This window comes from Bufo gargarizans, chromosome 3 (genome assembly GCF_014858855.1).
Source record: "Bufo gargarizans isolate SCDJY-AF-19 chromosome 3, ASM1485885v1, whole genome shotgun sequence".
In the NCBI taxonomy this organism is placed as follows: domain Eukaryota; kingdom Metazoa; phylum Chordata; class Amphibia; order Anura; family Bufonidae; genus Bufo; species Bufo gargarizans.
This window is the reverse complement of record NC_058082.1, coordinates 522,424,358-522,447,387: the sequence shown is the minus strand read 5'-3', so window position 1 is coordinate 522,447,387 and position 23,030 is coordinate 522,424,358.

Genomic DNA, 23,030 nt, shown 5'->3' with positions numbered 1-23,030 from the left:
TAGCCTGCAGTAAAATTGATATCCATTGACCGTCTAATATACCTCCAGCCACATAATCACTTGATCTTTTCTGTATGATGAATGCATCAATTTTGGGGCCTGTAATCTAACTGGCCAACAGGAAAATTGTTATACGGTGACCGTCTAATGTACCACAATCACTTGATCTTTTCTGTCCGGTGAACGCCTAATGTTTGGGGCCTATACTCCACTGCCCTTCAGTAAAATTGATATCCAATGACCGTCTAATATACCTCCAGGCACATAATCACTTGATGTTTTCTGTCTGGTGAATGCCTATTGTTTTGGGCCTGTACTACTCTGGCCTGAAGTACAATTGATATCCAATGACCGTCTAATACCTCCATCCAGGGACAGATTGGCCATAGACCTTTTTTGAAGAAATTTCCAGGTGGGCTGATGCCCAAAAGGGCTCCTCATGGCCGGCCAGTGGAAGTATTTGGGGATGTATTTTATGATAGACTGTGGTATTTGGCTCTGTTGGGTGACCTTACAGGTAAACTTCCCAAGGCGCCTCCTCATGGCCGGCCAGTGGAAGTTTTTGAGGATGTATTTTATGATGGACTGTGGTATTTGGCTCTGTTGGGTGGTATAATGTGCCACAGTATGGTATTGCTGGCCCTGCCTTCCATCAATTTGGACTCGGCTACAAAACGGGGCCACTTTTAGTATTTTTTTCTTAGGGCCACTTTAAATTATTAGTCCACCGTTGCCTCCAGCCACATAATCACTTGATCTTTTCTGTACATTGAATGCCTAATGTTTGGGGCCTGTACTCCAGTTGGCTATAGTAAAATAGTTATTCAGTGACCGCATAATGTACCCTTGAGCCACATAATCACAATTTATTTTATGTCAGGTGAATGCCTGATTTTTAGGGCCCATACTCCAGTGGCCTAAAATATTTTTTTTCTGGGCTCCAGCAGGGGATATTTTTGAGAATTTCCCTTTAAGACACATAAAAATGGGCCATGGAATTTTTGTCATTGATCCCCCTCTAGTATTTCACAAGTGTTTAACTGTCTGACCTTAGAAGCCATCACAGCCATGCCTACTAATGGCATGTCTGTGATTGGCCAGTGTAGCATGTGACCCAGCCTCCATATAAGCAGGAGTCACGTAGTGCTGCATGTCACTCTGCTGTGCTTAGTGTAGGTAGGGGATGCTGCTGGTGATTTCAGGGAGAGAATAGGACTGAATTTCTACTCTGAACTAACCTGAATCTAACTCAGCGATCTACATACATTGCGTTTTGTGGTTGCAGGGCACCATTTTTTTACCCTACCCTGAGCCCAGTGACTGAAAAAAATAAAATAACTTGTATACGTAAGTCAGTCAGGTGGGCGGCCATTTTATGCAAGCTCGGTGCACTAGCACTGAGAATTTCCCTTTAAGACACATAAGAATGGGCCATTAATAAAATATTTATTTTTTGTGGGAATTTTTGTCATTGATCCCCCTCTAGTATTTCACAGTCCATGTTGTGGGACTATTTGTGCACTTTTAGTAAGTATTTGGTGGCTGCAAATATGACCTGAACGTTTTTAGGTTTGCTTGCCATTAAAGTGAATGGGGCCCTCCGCGAACTTGTGGTTTGCGAACATTTGATCGTGTTTGCGAATCGTCCCGGACGATGTTTGTCCATCACTAGTTTGCATACCTTTAGTCAAGGGGAGTGGTCTTGCATATACTATTGCTCTTCTTTTTGCTGCAATATACAGTATATTAGTACATGCACACGGAAGCCAGACCTGGTACAGCCACATATGCAGTCCATACAGTTTTGCATGATGGAGCCCATGGAGCATCATGTTCCAGCTCATGTTGCCTCCATGAGATACCATATGCAATGTTTTATTCAGTACAATTTGTCAATTTTGGAGGGATTTTGCATCACTAGCTGTAACATTTATATTTTTATATCAACATAGCTTTGTGAGTGCTTTATTTTTCATGGGTTCATCATGCTGTGTAGATTATATCATAATTGTATTCTGCAGGTTTATACTCAAATGGTGAAACCAAATTTAAATATGCACAGTAGGTTTATTGTCTTTTGCATCATAAATAGGGTTGAGTGAACCCAAACTGTAAAGTTCGGGTTCGTACCGTACTTTAGGATTTTGGGTTCGGGTTCAGTGTTCTGCGCTTTATTGGTTCTTTTTGAAAGGCTGCAGAGCAGCCAAATCAACAAGTGTTTAACTGTCTGACCTTAGAAGCCATCACAGCCATGCCTACTAATGGCATGGCTGTGATTGGACAGTGTAGCATGTGACCCAGCCTCTATATAAGCTGGAGTCACATAGCGCTGCACGTCTCTCTGGAGGGAGGGATGCTGCTGGTGATTTCAGGGAGAGAATAGGACTGAATCTTTACAGAAAACCTAAATCTAACTCAGCGATCAACATACATTGTGTTTTGTGGGTGCAGGGCACAATTTTTTTTATCCTGCCCTGAGCCCAGTGACCGAAAAAAAAATTACTTTTATAAGTCAGTTAGGCAAGCGGCGGCGGCAGCGGGCATTTTATGAAAGCTCAGTGCACTAGCTTTTGGGACATTGCAAATCACAATTTAAGCTAGAAATACAGCCATCATTTTCTGGGTTTTTAAAAACACACTTTTTTGCCAAAAAAAAACACTATTTTCCTGATCTGCAAGTGTTAAATTCAAGTTTAATATAAACAGCTTTCATACTCTGTTACCAAAAAAAACACTTTTTTTGGCAATATACAACATCTGGATTAGTCAGTGTGCAATTTAAGCTAGAAATACAGCCTTCATTTTCTGGGTTTTTAAAAACATACTTTTTGCCCAAAAACACTATTTTCCAGATCTGCAAGTGTGAAATTCAAGTTTAGTATATACAGCTTACATATTATGTTACAAAAAAAAACACTTTTTTTGCCAATATACAACATCTGGATTAGTCAGTGTGCAATTTAAGCTAGAAATACAGCCATCATTTTCTTGATTTTTTTTTTGCCAGATACCACTATTTATCTGGCCTTGCAGCATCAGCACATGTGATAGCCACATTTGATAGCCTCCTAGTGTGGATCAGGGTGTGTGAGATACACCCTTTAAACACAGGGGTTCTATTCAGGTATTTGAAATACAGACATTTTGGGCCAACAAATTTAATTGCGGCCTAGTGTGGATCAGGGCGTGTGAGATACGGCCTGTATAATAGGGGTTCTATTCAGATATTTGAAATACAGCCATTTTGGGCAAACAAAATTAAAAGAAGGCCTAGTCTGGTTCAGGGCGTTTGAGATACACCCTTTAAATACAGGGGTTTGATTATTTTATAAATAAAACACCTTTTTTTGTGCAAAATACACAATTTTTCAGGCCTTGCAGCATCAAGACGTTTGAAATTCCAGGGTTATATACTGCTGCCATATTTAGTTATTAAACAAACACCCGTTTGGGCAAAAAAAGTTTATTTGGCAGCCTTTGCTGCATATGTCATTGTGAGATGCACCCTTTATATATTTGGGTTATATTCAGATATTTTAAATACCGCCATTTGGTGCACAAATCTTTAATTGAGGCCTATTGTGGGTCAGGCCGTGTGAAATACACCCTTTAAATACAGGGTTTTGATTCAGGTATTTGAAATACAGTCATTTTGGGCAAGCAAATCTTTAATTGAGGCCTACTCTGGTTCAGGCCGTGTGATATACACCCTTTAAATACAGGGGTTTGAATCAGGTATTTGAAATGCAGCCATTTTGGGCAAGCAAATATTTAATTGAGGCCTAGTCTGGTTCAGGCCGTGTGATATACACCCTTTAAATACACTGGTTTGATTCAGGTATTTGAAATACTGCCATTTTTGGCAAACAAATCTTTAATTGAGGCCTAGTATCGTTCAGGCCATGTGAGATACAGCCTGTACATACTGTCATTCTATTCTACTATTAGTTAAACACCCATTTAGGGCAAGATCCTAAATTCGAGAAATATGAGGGACGTGGCCCAGGTTGTCGTGCTGCTGGTGGAGTTCCTGTTGCAGGGAGAGTACGTGGTTGATCTGTGCCAGCTACACCCACAAGTGAAACCCCTTCCTCAGGTGCGAGTAGGTGACAAAACCTGCAGTGCCTTCCTCAAGGTGCGAGTAGGCGACAAAACCTGCAGCGGTATTTGGTCAGGCCTAATGCTGCTCTACGAATGGTGAGACCTGAACAAGTACAGGCGATAGTAGATTCGGTTGCTGACAGTGGATCCAGTTCCTTCACATTGTCTCCCACCCAGTCTCCTGCTGAAAGACCACAGTTGGCACCTGCAGCCGATGTCCATCAGTCTTTCACCTCACCCCCTTGCAAATCAGCCAAGCAGCCTGAGCCCCAAGTAATGCAGCAGTCTCTTCTGCTTTTTGATGACTCTGTTAGCTGGGTTTCCCAGGGCCATCCACCTAGCCATGCCCCAGAAGTGGAAGAGATTGAGTGCATTGATGCCTAACCACTTATCTTTCAAGATGAGTACATAGGAGGATCATCGAAGCACGTCTCGGATGATGACGAAACACAGGTGCCAACTGCTGGGGCTTTCGAAAGTGCGCAGACCGAAAAGGAAGGCAGGGGTGAAGACTGGGTGGAAGATGATGTGGAGGACGATGAGGTCCTCGACCCCACATGGAATCAAGGTCATGCGAGTGACCTATGTAGTTCAGAGGAAGAGGCGGTGGTCGCACAGAGCCACCAGCATAGCAGAAGAGGAAGCAGAGTGCAAAAGCGGAGCGGCCGTCCTCTAGACATTACGCCTGCTACTGTCCACCGCAGCAAGGGACCAAGCAAACCAAAGCCAGCTCCAAGGAGTTCCCTGGCGTGGCAGTTCTTCAGACAATGTGCTGACAACAAGACACTAGTGGTTTGCACGCTGTGCAATCAGAGCCTGAAGCGAGGCATAAACGTTCTCAACCTGAGCACAACCTGCATGACCAGGCATTTAAGTGCAAAGCACGAGCTGCAGTGGAGTAGACACCTAAAAAAAGACTTCCTCTTCTGCTGCAGTCTCGGCCACTTCATCCACCGCTGGAGTGACAGTGCCAACTGCCACCCAGCAAACAGAGGATCTGCCAGAAACACCAAAACCTGGGTCACGAAGCATCTCCACAATGTCCAACGGAAGCGTTCAGCTCTCCATCTCCCAAACGCTGGAGAGTAAGAGGAAGTACCCCCCCTACCCACCCGCGATCCCTAGCCCTGAATGCAAGCATTTCTAAATGACTGGCCTTTGAAATGCTGTCATTCCATCTGGTGGAGACGGATAGTTTTAAAGGCCTTATGGCGGTGGCTGTCCCACAGTATGTCGTGCCCAGACACAACTACTTTTCCAGGAGAGCCATCCCTTCCCTGCACAACCAAGTAGGGGAGAAAATTAGGTGTGCACTGCGCAACACCATCTGTGGCAAGGGGCACCTCACTACAGATACGTGAACCAGTAAGCATAGTCAGGGACGTTTATATCTCTTTAACAGCACACTGGGTAAATGCAGTGGCGGCTGGGCCTGAGTCGGATAGCAGTTTGGCGCATGTACTTCCACCACGAGGATTGCAGGGCACTTCAGTTTGACTTCTGTTGCTTTCTCCTCCTACTCTGCTTCCTCAACCTCTACCAGCTCCTCATCTGGTCAGCTTAACACCTTCACCACCAACTTCAGCACAGCCAGGGGTAAACGACAGCAGGCAGTTTTAAAACGTATCTGTTTGGGGACAAACCCCACACCGCGCAGGAGCTGTGGACGGGCCTTGAACAACAGACCGATGAGTGGTTGGTGCCAGTGAGCCTCAAGCCCAGCCTGGTGGTGTGTGATAATGAGCGAAATCTCGTAGCAGCTCTTTGACAAGCCGGTTTGACGCACATCCCTTGCCTGGCACATGTGCTGAATTTGGTGGTGCAGAGATTCCTTAAAAATTACCCCAATATGTCAGAGGTGCTGCATAAAGTGCTGGCCGTCTGTGCGCGCTTTCAGCGTTTTCACCCTGCTGCTGCTCGCCTGTCAGTGCTGCAGCGTAACTTCGGCCTTCCCGCTCACCACCTCATATGCAAAGTGCCCACAAGGTGGAACTCCATCTTGCACATGCTGGCCAGACTGTGCAAGCAGCAGCAGGTGATAGTGGAGTTTCAGTTGCAGCACGCACGGGTGAGTCGCTCGGTTGAACAGCATTACTTCACCACCAATGACTGGGCCTCCATGCGAGACCTGTGTTCCTTGTTATGCTGTTTCGAGTACTCCACCAACATGGCCAGTGCCGATAACGCCGTTCTCAGCGTTACTATCCCACTTCTATGCCTCCTTGAAAAAACGCTCCTGGTGATGATGGAAGAGAATGTGGCACAGGAGAAGGATGAGGAGGAAGAGGGATCATTTTGTAGGGTTTCCGTCCAGTCATTCCCAAGTGGCTCCGAGGGTGGGTTCCTGCAGCCACAAACGCCAGGTACACTATTGTCCAGCCAGGGCACAGTTATGGAGGATGATGAGGTGAAGGATGAGGAGATGGAGGAGGAGGAAACATGTTCACAGCAGGGTGGCACCCAGACCAGCTTATGGCCATCACTGGTGTGTGGCTGGGGGGGATACAGAGAACACAGACGATACACCTCCCACAGAGGACAGCTTTTTGTTGCCTTTGGGCAGCCTGGCACACATGAGCGATTACATGCTGCAGTGTCTCTGCAACGACCGCCGAGTTGCCCACATTCTAACTTGTGCTGATTACTGGGTGGCCACGCTACTGGATCCCCGTTACAAGGACAACATACCGTCCTTAATTCCGCCACTGGAGTGTGATCGTAAGATGCGCTAGTACCAGCGCACGTTGGTAGACGCTCTGCTGGTGGCATTCCCACCTGACAGCGGGGGCACAGTGGAAGCACAAGGCGAAGGCAGAGGATGATGAAGAGGTCGCCAACGCAGCTGGGGCACCGCCAGCACCTCACAGAGCAGGGTTAGCATGGCCGAAATGTAGAAAAGTTTTGTCAGCATGCCACAAATTGGGCATGTGGCCTGAGCTTGCCCTTTACGCCTTGGAGGTGATGGCCTGCCCTGTAGCCAGTGTATTATCTGAACGTGTGTTTAGCACGGCAGGGGGCGTCATCACAGACAAGCGCAGCCGCCTGTCCCCAACCAATGTGGACAAGCTCACGTTCATTAAAGTGAACCAGGTATGGATCCCTCAGGACTTGTCCGTACCTTGTGCAGAATAGACATGCATACCGGCACTAACAGCCATTGTTATACTGCAGCGCAATTGCTCATTCTTGTATTTTTGATATTTCACACTCTTTTAGAGTGTACCCAAATAAAAAAATAAAAAAATTAAAACCTGTGTTGGCTACCTAGTCCTCCTCCACCGCCGCTTCCACCTACACCGCTACGTCCACCGCCTCCTCAAACTCCTACTCCATATGGAACTCCACCTCATAAAATCATTTTTTTTTTATTTGTACCTATTTTATATAATTTCACTATTTTGTCAGTTACATTTTCGAGTGAAATGTACCAATTTTTGGGTGTGAAGTACCACGGCTATGCCTAGTAGACAGGTTAAAAAAAGAAAAAAAAAATGTCAGTTACTTTTTCTGGTGAAATTCACCAATTTTTGTGTGTGATTGTACACAGGTGGTACACTGCTATACTGAGTAGACAGGTAAAAAAAAAAGATTGGTCTGTTAAATTTTTGGGTGAAATTCACTAATTTTTGGGTGTAATATACCCCTATTCTACCTAGTTGACAGCTTAATAAATTTCAATAATTTTTCTTTAACATTTTCCGGTGACAATAAATTGTTTTTTTCTGTCATAGACCCCTGCTCTACCAAGTTGACAGGTTAATAATTTTCACAATTTTTTTCTGTTACATTCTTGGGTTGACATTACATAATTTTAGATGTGAATAAACCTCTGCTCTGCATAGGTGACAGGGAATACAATTTAATAAATTATTCAGTAATTAATGCGCACCACATCCTTTCATTCAATGCTTAAAGGGGTTATCCGAGTTAATAAAAAATAAAAAAAACTCTTAAAACCCATCTGGATGTACATATAATTTGGTTAAGCTAGATTTCATCATGTTAAAACCCATATTTGCACCTTTTCATGGTTCTGTCATTGCTTTGTTTACATGCTGAAGTACATGCTGAGGGGGCGTATAAAAACAAAGCCTGAGCTCTGCCTCATGAATATTTCTGGGCATGAACAACAGCCTTTCCCTCACCCTGCTCTGCACTTTGCATAAAAAAAAACAAAAAAAAAAAAAACACATACACACGATCATCTCCTAGCTCACACTGGCAGAAGATCTTTTCATGCGGATGGACGGATCCGTCTGTCAGTCTTTTTCACAGTTTTCATGGTCTGTGCATGCGCAGACCGGAAGGACGGATCCGTCTATCCACTTGCCATGCGGATGGACGGATCCCTCTGGCAGTCTTTTTCACAGTTTTCATGGTCTGCTCATGCGCAGACCGGAAGGACGGATCCATCCTTCAGTTGTTTTGCAATGCCGGATCCGGCAGGCAGTTTAATCGCCGGAGCTGCCTGCTGGATCCGCCGATCAGTATGACAACTGAGAGCATTTGTAGATGGATCCGGGTGCGGATCCGTCTAGAAATGCATTGCAAGAACGAATCCGTCTATCCGCTTGTCATGTGGATGAACGGATCCGTGTGGCAGTCTTTTTCACAGTTTTCATGGTCTGCTCATGCGCAGACCGGAAGGACGGATCCATCCTTCAGTTGTTTTGCAATGCCGGATCTGGCAGGCAGTTCCGTCGTCGGAACTGCTCGCCGGATCACTATGCTGCAAGTGTGAAAGTAGACTTAGTCCTGCAACCTCTTGCCGTGCTGCGCCGGAGCTCCGCCCCGTCCTCATTATAGTCAACGGGGACGGGGCGGCAGTCCAGCGGGACGGCCAAATAGCGGCAGGGCGGATCGGACAGGGTGAACAGCCTGTCAGATACATCCTGCCGCTAGCGTGAAAATACACTTACGCTACTGTGAAAGTACCATTATCATTATCTGTATCTAAGCAATATCTATATTATTCAAATATATATTCAATAGGGATATTGCTTAGATAAATATATATATATATATATATATATATATATATTAGTGGCAGATATGGATTATGTATAGCTGAATCAAACAATATGATGGACAATTATTTATTTATTTTTCCCAGGGGGTGTTCAATGTGGAATGTGTACTAGTGGGGGGGACAGGGGGGACAGGGCTGTAAGAACGATCCCCAGACGCAGAGGGGAACGGGTGCAAACTGGCACCTATGACATAGTGGGAATAAATGAGACATGGCTGGATGATAGCTATGACTGGGCGGTTAATGTACAAGGTTACAGTCTGTTTAGAAAGGATCGTCAAAACCGGAGAGGGGGAGGGGTCTGCCTTTATGTAAAGTCCGGTCTAAAGCCCACACTCCGCGAAGATATAAGTGAGGGACATGAACATGTGGAGTCAGTGTGGGTAGAGATACATGGAGCTAAAAACAACAATAAATTACTAATTGGAGTTTACTATAAACCACCTAATATACCAGAGTCCACAGAAAATCTATTACTAAACGAGATAGACGAGGCGGCAAATCATAATGAGGTGGTTATTATGGGGGACTTCAACTACCCAGATATAGACTGGGAAACTGAAACTTGTATATCTCATAAAGGAAACAGGTTCTTGGCAATAACCAAAGACAATTACCTCTCCCAACTGGTTCAGGACCCGACTAGAGGGACGGCCATACTGGACTTAGTATTAACCAATAGGCCGGACAGAATAACAGACGTGCAGGTTGGGGGACACCTGGGAAATAGTGACCACAAAGTAATAATCTTCCAATTATCATTCAAAAGAGCGTTTCTACAGGGAGGAACAAAAATACCAAACTTCAAAAAAGCTAAATTTAGCCAACTAAGAGAGGCCATAGGCCAAACTAACTGGAACAAAGTCCTCAAAAATAAAAATACAGCCACAAAATGGGATATCTTTAAAAACATCCTAAAATCTCATTGTGAGAGGTACATACCATATGGTAATAAAAGGTTAAGGAACAAAAAGAAACCAATGTGGATAAATAGAACTGTAACGAAAGCAATAAATGACAAAAAGAAAGCATATCATTCACTGAAACAGGAGGGGAGCATGGAAGCACTGAAAAACTATAAGGAAAAAATAGAACATGTAAAAAACAAATAAAAGCGGCCAAACTAGAGACCGAGAGATTAATTGCCAAAGAGAGTAAAACTAACCCTAAAATGTTCTTCAATTATATAAATGTTAAAAAGTATAAATCTGAAGGTGTCGGCCCTTTAAAGAGTAATGAGGGGGAAGTCGCAGAGAGCGATGAGGAGAAAGCAAAGCCGTTAAATATTTTTTTCTCCAATGTATTCACTGAGGAAAATAAATTGTCAGATGACATGCAGAATGCAAAAATAAATTCCCCATTAAAAGTGTCCTGTCTGACCCAGGAAGAAGTACATCAGCGACTTAAAAAGATTAAAATAGACAAATCGCCAGGACCGGATGACATACACCCCCGTATCCTAAAGGAATTAAGTAATGTCATAGCCAGACCCTTATTTCTGATATTTGCAGACTCTATACTGACAGGGAATGTCCCACAGGATTGGCGCATGGCATATGTGGTGCCAATATTCAAAAAGGGGCCAAAAACAGAGCCTGGAAACTATAGGCCGGTAAGTTTAACATCTGTTGTGGGTAAACTGTTTGAAGGTTTTCTGAGAGATGCTATATTAGAGCATCTCAACAGAAATAAGCAAATAACGCCATATCAGCATGGCTTCGTGAGGGATCGGTCATGTCAGACTAATTTAATCAGTTTCTATGAGGAGGTAAGTTCTAGACTTGACAGCGGCGAATCAATGGATGTCGTATATCTGGACTTCTCCAAAGCATTTGACACTGTACCACATAAAAGGTTAGTATATAAAATGAGAATGCTCGGACTGGGAGAAAACATCTGTATGTGGGTAAGTAACTGGCTCAGTGATAGAAAACAGAGGGTGGTTATTAACGGTACACACTCAGATTGGGTCACTGTCACTAGTGGGGTACCTCAGGGGTCAGTATTGGGCCCTATTCTCTTCAATATATTTATTAATGATCTTGTAGAAGGCTTGCATAGTAAAGTATCAATTTTCGCAGATGACACTAAACTGTGTAAAGTAATTTACACTGAAGAGGACAGTATACTACTACAGAGGGATCTGGATAGATTGGAGGCTTGGGCAGATAAGTGGCAGATGGGGTTTAACACTGATAAATGTAAAGTTATGCACATGGGAAGGAAAAATGCAAGTCACCCGTACATACTAAATGGTAAAACACTCGGTAACACTGACATGGAAAAGGATCTAGGAATTTTAATAAACAGCAAACTAAGCTGCAAAAACCAGTGTCAGGCAGCTGCTGCCAAGGCCAACAAGATAATGGGTTGCATCAGAAGGGGCATAGATTCCCGTGATAAGAACATAGTCCTACCACTTTACAAATCGCTAGGTCAGACCACACATGGAGTACTGTGTACAGTTCTGGGCTCCTGTAAACAAGGCAGACATAGCAGAGCTGGAGAAGGTCCAGAGGAGGGCATCTAAAGTAATAACTGGAATGGGGCAACTACAGTACCCTGAAAGATTATCAAAATTAGGGTTATTCACTTTAGAAAAAAGACGACTGAGGGGAGATCTAATTAATATGTATAAATATATCAGGGGTCAGTACAGAGATCTATCCCATCAGCTATTTATCCCCAGGACTGTGACTGTGACGAGGGGACATCCTCTGCGTCTGGAGGAAAGAAGGTTTGTACACAAACATAGAAAAGGATTCTTTACGGTAAGAGCAGTGAGAATATGGAACTCTCTGCCTGAGGAGGTGGTGATGGTGAGTACAATAAAGGAATTCAAGAGGGCCCTGGACGTATTTCTGGAGCTTAATAATATTACAGGCTATAGCTACTAGAGAGGGGTCGTTGATCCAGGGAGTTATTCTGATGGCCTGATTGGAGTCGGGAAGGAAGTTTATAGTCCCCTAAAGTGGAGAAAATTGGCTTCTACCTCACAGGGTTGTTTTTTTTTTTTTGCCTTCCTCTGGATCAACTTGCGGGATGACAGGCCGAACTGGACGGACAAATGTCTTTTTTTGGCCTTATGTACTATGTTACTATGTTACTATGTTACCTTTAGCCTGTGTCAGCGCAGGAGCGATAAACATACCCTGCTGCCGGAGAAGAGGTCGCCTCGGCTCTGGTACGTACCGCGCATGTGCGATCGCATACCATCGCCGAGGCAGTGTTAGAAGTGCTGGAGAGGGGAGGGCACCAGAGGCTCTGATGTCTCGTTAATAGAGCCTGGCCACTCCCTCAAGCAGGGAGAAGCCTGTAAACGAGACATCAGCACCAGAGCCAGCTTGATGACGTCGGGGGTCACATGACCCAGAATTGAACTGGCCAAACAGTGAAATATAGCTTATGGAAGTGATTTGAAGAAACTTTCAATGGACTATAATAAGAGTAATTAGAATGAATTTATCTAAGTCGGATAACCCCTTTAAACTTTAAAAAGTTGTCAAACTTTTATGCTTTAATAATTTCTCCCATAATTCAACTTCAATTTTAAATTTGAAAAAAATGAATCCTCCCTTGGATGTGGTCTCTCTTTCTCACGCTCCCTCTCTGGCCTGGAACCCTGATTCCCCGCCACTCATGATCACCATGGTAGGCGCATAAAAGAATATCGAAAGTTGATAGAGCAGATATCAAATTGGATCGTGAACATCACGGGGACGTGCGACATGGTGGGGAAGTAAGTTTACAAATGCTTGCACAAACTGACTGACAGGGGTCAGCCCCTGCAACTTCTGGGTCTCCAAATTGGGCACATGGCCTGAGCTTGCCCTTTACCCCTTGGAGGTGCTGGCCTGCTCTGCAGCCAGTGTATTGTCTGAACCTGTGTTTAGCACGACTGGAGGGGGTTATCACAGGTTATATTTCCAATTTGGGTGTATCCCAATTTAAAAAATAAAATTTAAATTAAAAACCAGTGTAGGCTACCTCCTCCTCTGCCGCTTCCACCTACACTGCCACATTCACCGCCTCCTCAACCTCATACTCCATATGGATCTCGTCTCCCTAAATCAAGATTTATATTTTTTTTAGTTTTACGTACAGTACAGACCAAAAGTTTGGGCACACCTTCTCATTCAAAGAGTTTTCTTTATTTTCATGACTATGAAAATCGTTAATTTCTAACGATAATTTGTTTTCCCTTAGTCCTAACAGCAGCACAGATGGGGTTAACTGCCCCCCCGTGGACTGGTAGGACCGGCGGAATGTTTAATGAGCCCAAAGAATAAACCAATAAAAGAACTCCAGCTCCCTTAAAGGGAGGGGTTCATCCCCCAGCCCACCGTGTATATCACAAGAAAAAAATGCTTTAGGGCGGGAAATTTGTGTGCTGCTGTTAGGACTAAGGGAAAACAAATTATCGTTAGAAATTAACGATTCCCTTACGTCCTACCAGCAGCACAGATGGGGAGATAGCAAGAAGAATCCCCTAGGGAGGGTCCTCATGCTCGGCAGAAGCAAGAACTGTCTGCCCAAAGGCCGAAAACTCTGATACCCTAGCATCAATCCTATAATGGGAGATGAAGGTTGATTCAGAGCTCCAGGAAGCTGCCTTACAGATCAACTCTAGGGGGAGAAGACTTCTCTCCGCAACAGAGGTAGCTACGGCCCTTGTAGAATGGGCCCTCACAAACTCCGGAGGATCTAAGGATTGAGAGGTGAAAGCTTCCCTGATAGCTTCCTTGACCCAGCGACTAATAGTCGTTTTAGACGCCTTACGGCCTTTAGACTTACCGGCAAACAGGATAAAGAGATTTTCATCCAACCTGAATTCTTTGGATCTATCCACATAGATCTGAAGGCATCTAGATATATCCAGTGGATGTCGCACTGGGACATCAGAGGAGGAGGCAGAGAGTAATACAGGTAGAGAGACTACCTGATTAATATTCTGAAAGGTTGAAACCTTAGGTCTAAAGTAAGGTAGAAATTTTAAAAGGACCCTATCCTGTAAAAACATGGTATATGGGTATAACGCGGAGAAAGCTTGTAGCTCCGAAATTCTTTTGGCCGAAGTTATGGCCAGAAGAAAGACCATCTTAAGTGTTAAAAATTTAAAACTTGCCTCCTCCAAGGGTTCAAAGGGGGGGGATGCTAGCCCCCTGAGAACAACTGACAAATCCCATTGAGGGACGGGTTTCAGTATTGTAGGCTTCAATCTTTCCGCTCCTTTAAGGAAGCGCTTGATGAGAGGGTCCCGAGAATATGGTCTGTTAAGACAGGCCGAGATGGCAAACACTTGGACCTTTAGGGTAGATGGGGCGAGACCTCTGTCCATCCCATCCTGAAGGAACTGTAAGATCGCTGCGAGGGGCGGATCTGCAAACGCCACCTGGTTGGAGCTACACCAAGAGGTGAAGATCCTCATGATCCGGGAGTAGGCCTTTTTAGTAGACTCTGCTCTGGAATGCGATAAAGTTCTCAGGACCGACTCAGAGAGCCCATCCACTCTGGGAAGGGACTGATCAACCTCCAGGCTGTCAGGTTGAGTCTGTGCAGATCTGGGCAGAGATGCGTGTCCCATGACACCAGGGTCTGCTCCGGGGGGAGTCTCCAATATTGTCCCCGACTCATCTGAATGAGCTGGGAAAACCAGGATCTCTTGGGCCAAAATGGTATGATGGCTATTACCGAGGCCTGATCCTGACGGATTTTCATCAATACCCTCGGAATCATGGAAAGGGGAGGGAAGATGTACGCCAGCCTGAACCTCCACGGTGTTGTCAGAGCGCCTATCGCCAGGGGGTTGTCCTCCCTGTCTAGGGAACAGAACCTCTGTACCTTGGCGTTGAACTTGGTTGCCATGAGATACTCCTATGGCATCCCCCATCTGAGGACTAACTATTTGAAGATCTCCGGATGTAGTGACCATTCCATGGTCGATAGGCCGCAATTTAGGCGGTGCGTGATGACGTTGAAGGAGCCTCAGATGTGAGTGGCGGATAGATAGGATAAGTTCAGCTCTGGCCACCGCAGAATTACCCCGATCACAGACGGAAGGGGTAAGAATCTTGTGCCTCCCTGCTTGTCTATATAAAGCACGACAGTCCTGTTGTCTGACGGGACTTTCACTGCTTTGCCCCGAATCTGAGGGGCGAAGTGAAGGAGGGCTAGCCGGATAGCACACATCTCGTGGAGATTTGAAGAAAGATGCCACTCCTGAGGAGACCAGGATCCCCGAACTGGGGACCCGTCTATATGAGCGTCCCAGCCTACTAGGGACGCGTCCATGGTCAATATGAGCCAAGCTGGTTGGGTCATAGACTTCCCCTGTGGTAGATAAAACCACCCTGTGGGGGAAAGTTGGGACTGGTTGAATAGGGGGCACAGGGAATCTAGCCCCAGGGGGCTGCCGTTCCGTTTGTTTAAGACCTCCGACTAAAGGGGCCGGAGGTGCTATAAAGCTCAAGGGACTGCATCCACAGCCGCTGACACGAGCCCCACCATCTTCATGAGGGTCCATATGGAGACTTGTTGTGGTACATAAGGGAACCTTGCTAGGTCCTGTATCCGCATTCTTCTTTCTGGTGTCAACTGGAGGGACATCTCCAGAGAGTCGACTAAGAATCCTAGATGACGGATAGAAGTCGAAGGGCTCACGTTCGACTTCAGCCAGTTGACAATCCAACCTAGGTGGAGCAGAAGAAAAATTGCGACATGAAGAAGATGGGAAAGTAGAGGCCAGATGTCCAGGTAAGGGACAATGGTCAGATCTTGGAGTCTCAATGCTGCCACTACCGATACTATGACCTTGGTGAAGGTCAGGGGGGCAGACGAGATTCCGAAGGGAGGGGCGGCAAACTGGAGATGTCTGCCTACTCCTAGTATCTGGACCGTGATCCTGAAAAATTTCCCAGATGATGGGTGGATCGGGATATGGAGATAAGTGTCCTTGAGGTCCAGAATGGCCATCACCTCCCCAGAGCTGAGGAGGTGGCTGACTGACCTTATAGTTTCCGTGTGGAATCTGGTCCTCCTTAAAAAGGGATTGAGAAGTATTCAATCTATGATCGTCCGAAGATCCGGGAGTAGGCCTCCCGTCTTCTTGGGAACCAGGTATACTGGAGAATAAATCCCTAGACCCTTCTCCCCTGCCGGTACCTCCTCCAGGGTTCCCTTGGAAAGGTAGTCTTGAACATAGACCTCCAAGATTCTTTGCCTGGCCGGCAAAAAACTGCGAGTAGCAATGAGTCTTCCTGGGGGGAGAAAAACAAGGTCTATTAGATTGCCTATGGCAACGATATTTTGGACCCAAGGATGCGGGATTTCTTGGGCCCATAAGAGTCTGGATAAAAGACGCCCCCTTAGAGGGAGGTGGAGAAGGGGTACGGGAAAAACCAGAAGTGTAACGACAGGGATAGCAGGGCTTATCCAAGAGCCTCAGAGAGGCCCATAGTCAGGAGGTTTGTTTTGCCTCCCTGGTGGGTTTACGGGAGTGTCTAGAAAATTTTCTAGGCGGCCCCCCCCAATCTCTGCGTCCAACCTGCTGTCCTGGCCGGCCCCCGCGGGCTTGTCTACCCCTGCCTCGAAAGGATTGTTGGGGGAGACTCTTCCCCTTTTTATCTGAAAGACCCTCCATAATGGTGTCTAATTCAGATCCGAATAGACGGCCAGGTTCAAAGGGGAGCCCACAGAGGTTATACTTGGACGCATTATCTGCGTTCCAAGGTTTCAGCCACAGAGGTCTCCTAGCGGCAGATACTAAAGCCATTGTTTTGGCTGCCAACTTTAACTGAAGTTGGGCTGTGTCACATAGGAAGTCCATGGCCAAATTGACGGACTTGAAGGCAGCGAGGATATCATCGCGAGAGACACTCTGGTCGACATCCGTCTGGATCTGATTCAACCTGGCTCTGAGGAAGGACGAGACCTCTGTGGCAGCAATGGAAGTCGAGGCGGAAGCGGCGGCAGCCGAGTAACCTCGTCTAAGGGTGCACTCTGTCCTTCTATCTAGAGGGTCCTGCAGGCTAGACCCATCGTCTGCAGGAACCAGAGTGCGCCTGGACAACTTGGCAATTGCCATGTCCACCTTAGGAATGGAACCCCACGATTCCACTAAGGGTTTAGCCATTGGGAACATTTGTTTGAATTTCCTGGTAAGGACTGGGCCTTTTTCCGGCTTTTTCCACTCTGTGCGCATCACAGAGAGAAGGGTCTCATCTGCCCTAAAGACCCGCTGGGTCCGGTAGGCGGGATCGGAAGACTCCCCTACGTCAACATCATGGTCCCCTGACCTGATGGACCTCAGAAGCTTCTGAGTCTTTTCCGGTGGAAAAAAGCCAGAAGTCGATTCTTCTTCCTCAGAAGAAGATGACCCCACAGAAAGGGGTAAAGGCCTATAGGGGCCCCCGCTCACCTCCATAGGAGCTTGGGAGGGAACAGGTAGCCTCTCATTAAGGAGACGTACGACCCCTTGAATGGAATCGTCAACATACGTCTTGGCCCACTGGTACATGTCCTGCATCGAAGGCTCAGTAGCAGTGGTGGAACGACAACTGTCACACCTGGAGAAAGGCCATAGCTGAAAATAGAAAGGGAAAACAATTAAAACATTAAAACATCCTAAAAGAAATAAGGGAAAAACCCTCCATGATTTTTAGGAGCACGAACCAGAGGAGTCAGTAATAAGCTCTGAAAGGCAAAAAAATCCCGTCTGGATAGAGAAATATCACAGAAATGCAGGAGACTCTGGAGCTTGCTTGTAAGAGCAGCGCAGCCAGAGACCGACTGAATGGAAGCAGGGAGCTTAAATAGAGTAGCTCCGCCCAGGGGAGTGGTCTTTGTTAAAATAATCCTCCCCCTAACGATACTGCCATTCATCAGCTGTTGCCTTCCCTAAAGAGAAGGTTAATGAATAAGTGGTGATCCCCACCACACCTCCATCCCCCCTAGAGAAAGAAAAAAACCGGCCGGTACTCTTTATCCTGAATTTCTGCAGTCAGGACCGAACGGCCGGCCGAGGGACCGGAAGTGACGCCGCGGCTAGGCCCGCGTCACTTCCGGTCATGGCGGCGCCCATACCAGCCATGCAGCGGAGCGCTGCCGACTCACAGGGGGAGAGACCGAGGCAAGTAGACTAATCCACTTGCAGAAAATGAGGCGCAAATATAAGCGCACTAACAAAAGGAAAAAAAGGGGGACACTCATGGCTCTAAGAGTAAAAAAAAACGTCCCCAATTCTCAACAAGGAGAGAGTAAAACTCGCCAGTCCACCTGTCCAAAGGACAGAAAAAAACACGGTGGGCTGGGGGATGAACCCCTCCCTTTAAGGGAGCTGGAGTTCTTTTATTGGTTTATTCTTTGGGCTCATTAAACATTCCGCCGGTCCTACCAGTCCACGGGGGGGCAGTTAACCCCATCTGTGCTGCTGGTAGGACGTAAGGGAATTGTAGATTCACACTGAAGGCATCCAAACTATGATTTAACACATGTGGAATTATATACATAATAGAAAAGTTTGAAACAACTGAAATACACTATATTGCCATAATATTTGTATTATGGCAAGAAAAAAGCAGCTAAGTAAAGAAAAACGAGTGGCCATCATTACTTTAAGAAATGAAGGTCAGTCAGTCCGAAAAATTGTGAAAACTTTGAAAGTGTCCCCAAGTGCAGTCACAAAAACCATCAAATGCTACAAAGAAACTGGCTCACATGCAGACCGCCCCAGGAAAGGAAGACCAAGAGTCACCTCTGCTGCGGAGGATAAGTTGATCCGAGTCACCAGCCTCAGAAATCGCAGGTTAACAGCAGCTCAGATTAGAGACCAGGTCAATGCCACACAGAGTTCTAGCAGCAGACACATCTCTAGAACAACTGTTAAGAGGAGACTGTGTGAACCAGACCTTCATGGTAGAATATCTGCTAGGAAACCACTGCTAAGGACAGGCAACAAGCAGAAGAGACTTGTTTCGGCTAAAGAACACAAGGAATGGACATTAGACCAGTGGAAATCTGTGCTTTGGTCTGATGAGTCCAAATTTGAGATCTTTGGTTTCAACCACCGTGTCTTTGTGCGGCGCAGAAAAGGTGAACAGATGGACTCTACATGCCTGGTTCCCACCGTGAAGCATGGAGGAGGAGGTGTGATGATGTGGGGGTGCTTTGCTGGTGACACTGTTGGGGATTTATTCAAAATTGAAGGCATACTGAACCAGCATGTTCCATGCAATCCTGTGTACTGAACCAGCAATTCCATCAGTGTCTTTTAAAGTTTTATTTTATTTTTTAATCTATTATAATTGAATGAGTAAGGAAAAAAGGATATTTTTTTATATAAATGTGTATTATTATTATTATTTTTTTAATTATTGGTCAGTGGTCCAATCACTGGTACAATACACTGCAATAGTTATCTATTGTAGTTTACTGTAACTTTCCTTTTAACACTAAGCCTACCAGACCCATCCTCTGGCAGGGAATTGAACCCTCTGTAAATATAAAATTCATCTGTAGGGCCCCAAATGGAAGAGAGGGGGTCCTGCTCCATCCTTAACCCCCTTCGAAGCAGCAGTAGCTATGTACTGTGGCATCTAAGGGGTTATAACATCTATTTAAAACCCCTTGAGAGAGGGTGCACATGCGCAAGCCTCACTGGGAGGACGTGCTTCTGTGTGCTCTGCTCCGCACGCTGCAGATATCCCGACATTAACGCCGTCCTCACAGCTCCACTAGCACCTATTACCCATGCTTGGGTCCCAGAGTATGACCTGCACCAAGAACAAAGCAAAACTTGCGGGTACACCGACTCCTTCACAGATGCTGCTGGAGATATTACGACTCAGTGGCATCTCCTGCTAGCCCTGCCTCCTCCACAGAGAGTGGTCATCCGTCACCCATCGGAGGCTGCAGCCCCCTGAAAAACTATATACAACAATATAGTCAAACTGTTCTGTTCTGAACTTTGAAGCGGGCCAGCTAAAATGGATAGGGTCCACAGGGTGCTGGGTAAACCCTGCTCCCCGTATCTACCGAGAGACGTTGTATTTAAATTCCATTACCCAAAGGTGAAAGACCAAATCCTATCGGCAGCCCGGAACTTGTCCAACTTACCTGGTCTTCCATCATCAGTCTATCTTTATGCTGACCTGGCACCCTTAACGCTCCATAGATGCAGGGAGATGAATCCAGTGACACAGACCCTGCAAAAGGCACAAATGCACTACAGGTGAGGATTCCCTTTTGCCCTCGCCTTTCAACAGAACTCTCGCACCCATATGGTGCACTCTCTGTCAGAGGGATGCAAAGTACTTTGTGCAGGAATCCTACTGGAGCACCCAACTCCATCTACAGCACCATCTAAACATCAACGCCCTGGACCAAAGTACCAGTTACCACCTCTTAGGCATCCTGGTCTTCTGTTTCCTGGGCGGTGACCCTTGAAGATCATCGCACACTCCACCAAGCCTACAAGGTTGAAGAGCGGTCTAAGCCTACATGGCCTAACGCAAGTCTCTACCTTTTCCTTCTACCTCATGGGACTTCTTTCTTTTCCTCTTTCTAACTTATTCCTATACAGGGATTCGGCGTGATGGACTTTCATGTTGCTCTCTACTCTGAGGCCATCTGGGGGGTTTGGGTGGCTGGTGATTCTCCCAGCCTTCCTCCATTTGGCAGACTTTCTTGCTGGCCTAGATATGCATAGCTACTTACCTAATTGTTTAGTATTTATGCTCACTATGTTAACGTTTTATTGTTCTACTGTAAATCAGGGGTACATTCTGTATGCTCCTTTAAATAATTGCAGGTCACGGATGGGGGTTGGCTACAGGTGGGCTCTTGTGGGATATGTCGGCAGGCGCCCCTCCACATCTAAGCTTCTCTATATATTAATATACTATGTGTAAAATCCTCACTCATAATGTAAGGGGATTTAACTCCCCACAGAAACGTAAAATGGCTTTTTCCACTAACCTAAAACATGCTCCCGACGTCCTCTGCCTGCATGAGTCGCACTTCACTCACACCTCTCACCCAAAATATATACACCCTCAATACACTATATTCTTCTCTTCCACATATTGTTCTAAAAGTAGGGGAGTGATCACTTTGCTTAAAAACTCATTCCCATTTGCTGTATCTCAAACTATTATTGACCCCGAATGTTGATATGTGATTTTGGTGGGAACTTATACGGAGGATATTTTATGTATAGTTAATGTATATGCCCCAACCGAATACCTCATTAGTGATGTCCCGAACTATTCGCCGGCAAATAGTTCCCGGCGAACATAGCTTGTTCGCGTTCCCCGCTGCGAGCGAACATATGCAATGTTCAGTCCACCCCCTATACATCATCATTGAGTAAACTCTGACCCTCTACCTCACAGTCAGCAGACACATTCCAGCCAATCAGCAGCAGACCCTCCCTCCCAGACCCTTCCACCTCCAGGACAGCATCCATTTTAGATTCATTCGGAATCTGCATTCACAGAGAGAGAAGGGAGAGTACTGCTGCTGCTGATTCAATAGGGAAAGCGTTAGCTAGGGCATTGTTCTGTGTCCACAGACTCATCTGCTGTAAGGACAGCATCCAGACAGCCCCCCAAAAAGCCCTTTTCAGGGTTGGTACATCAGTCTGCTTTTTTCTTCTTCATATATATATATATATATATATATATATATATATTGCAGTTGCCTGGCTGCCCTTGTGTGAGAGGCTGCAGGCTCAGTCATAGACAGCACTGTGTGCACAGTGCACACCATTCATACAGGGTGTGACAGAAAATACCTTGCAGATAAAAAAAATTATATTTAATATTTTTCTGTGATCTAATCACATTTGCAAGCCCGTGTGTGTCAGGCGCCCACACATACTGTATTGTGGCCACTGGCTAGTGGCTGGCTAGGCCTGTACTCATACCGTTACAGGGTGTCATTCACTCAAATACCTTGCAGAAAAAAATATTTATTTTTTTAAATTTAACTGTGATCTAATCACATTTGCAAGCCCGCGTGTGTCAGGCCCCCACACATACTGTATTGTGTCCAATGGCTAGTGGCTAGGCCTGCACTCATACCGTTACAGGGTGTCATTCACCCACATACCTTTCAGAAAAAAAATAAAAAATCTATTTTAAATTTAACTGTGATCTAATCATATTTGAAAGCCCGTGTGTGTCAGGCCCCCACACATACTGTATTGTGTCCATTGGCTAGTGGCTGGTTAGGCCTGCACTCATACCGTTACAGGGTGTCATTCACCCAAATACCTTTCAGAAATTTATTTTTTATATATTTTAAATTTAACTGTGATCTTTCTTTCTTTTTCTTTTTAAAATCTTTTTGGTGATTTTGTGTCAAAGAAGATGGTATACAAACAGTGGTGCAGTAAAGCAAGTTTGTACAGTAGTATACAAGCGAGTCTTTACAAAATAATGAAAATCGATTATGACAGGAGTACATTACTGGTTCGTTATAGAGTGAAGCAAGTCAAGAGATGTTGAGATGATACTCAAAAGAGAGAGATCATTTAAAACATTTAAAACATTTAATGCACAGCCCTTGCGACCTGTTAACTGATACCTCCATGTTAGTGAGGGCGAAAACTGAGTTAAACGGTCATCTTGAGGCCAGTGCTTGCTTGAGACGCAATCTTATGTAGGTCTCCTATGTATCAGTAATGATTTCGTGGCATCTGTCGCCCACACCACTATAAAAGCACCATCCATCAGGCCGAAGCGAGAAACTGAGAGTTAGCACCCTGTATTTGATACTAATGATCACCAAGTGAGAAGGAACGTAAGAGAAAACTTAACATATAACCAAGGTAGGTGGGGGACAAAAGGGGGGGAGGGCGGAGGGCGGAGGAAAGGGAGGGTGGGGATAAAGAGGTGAAGGT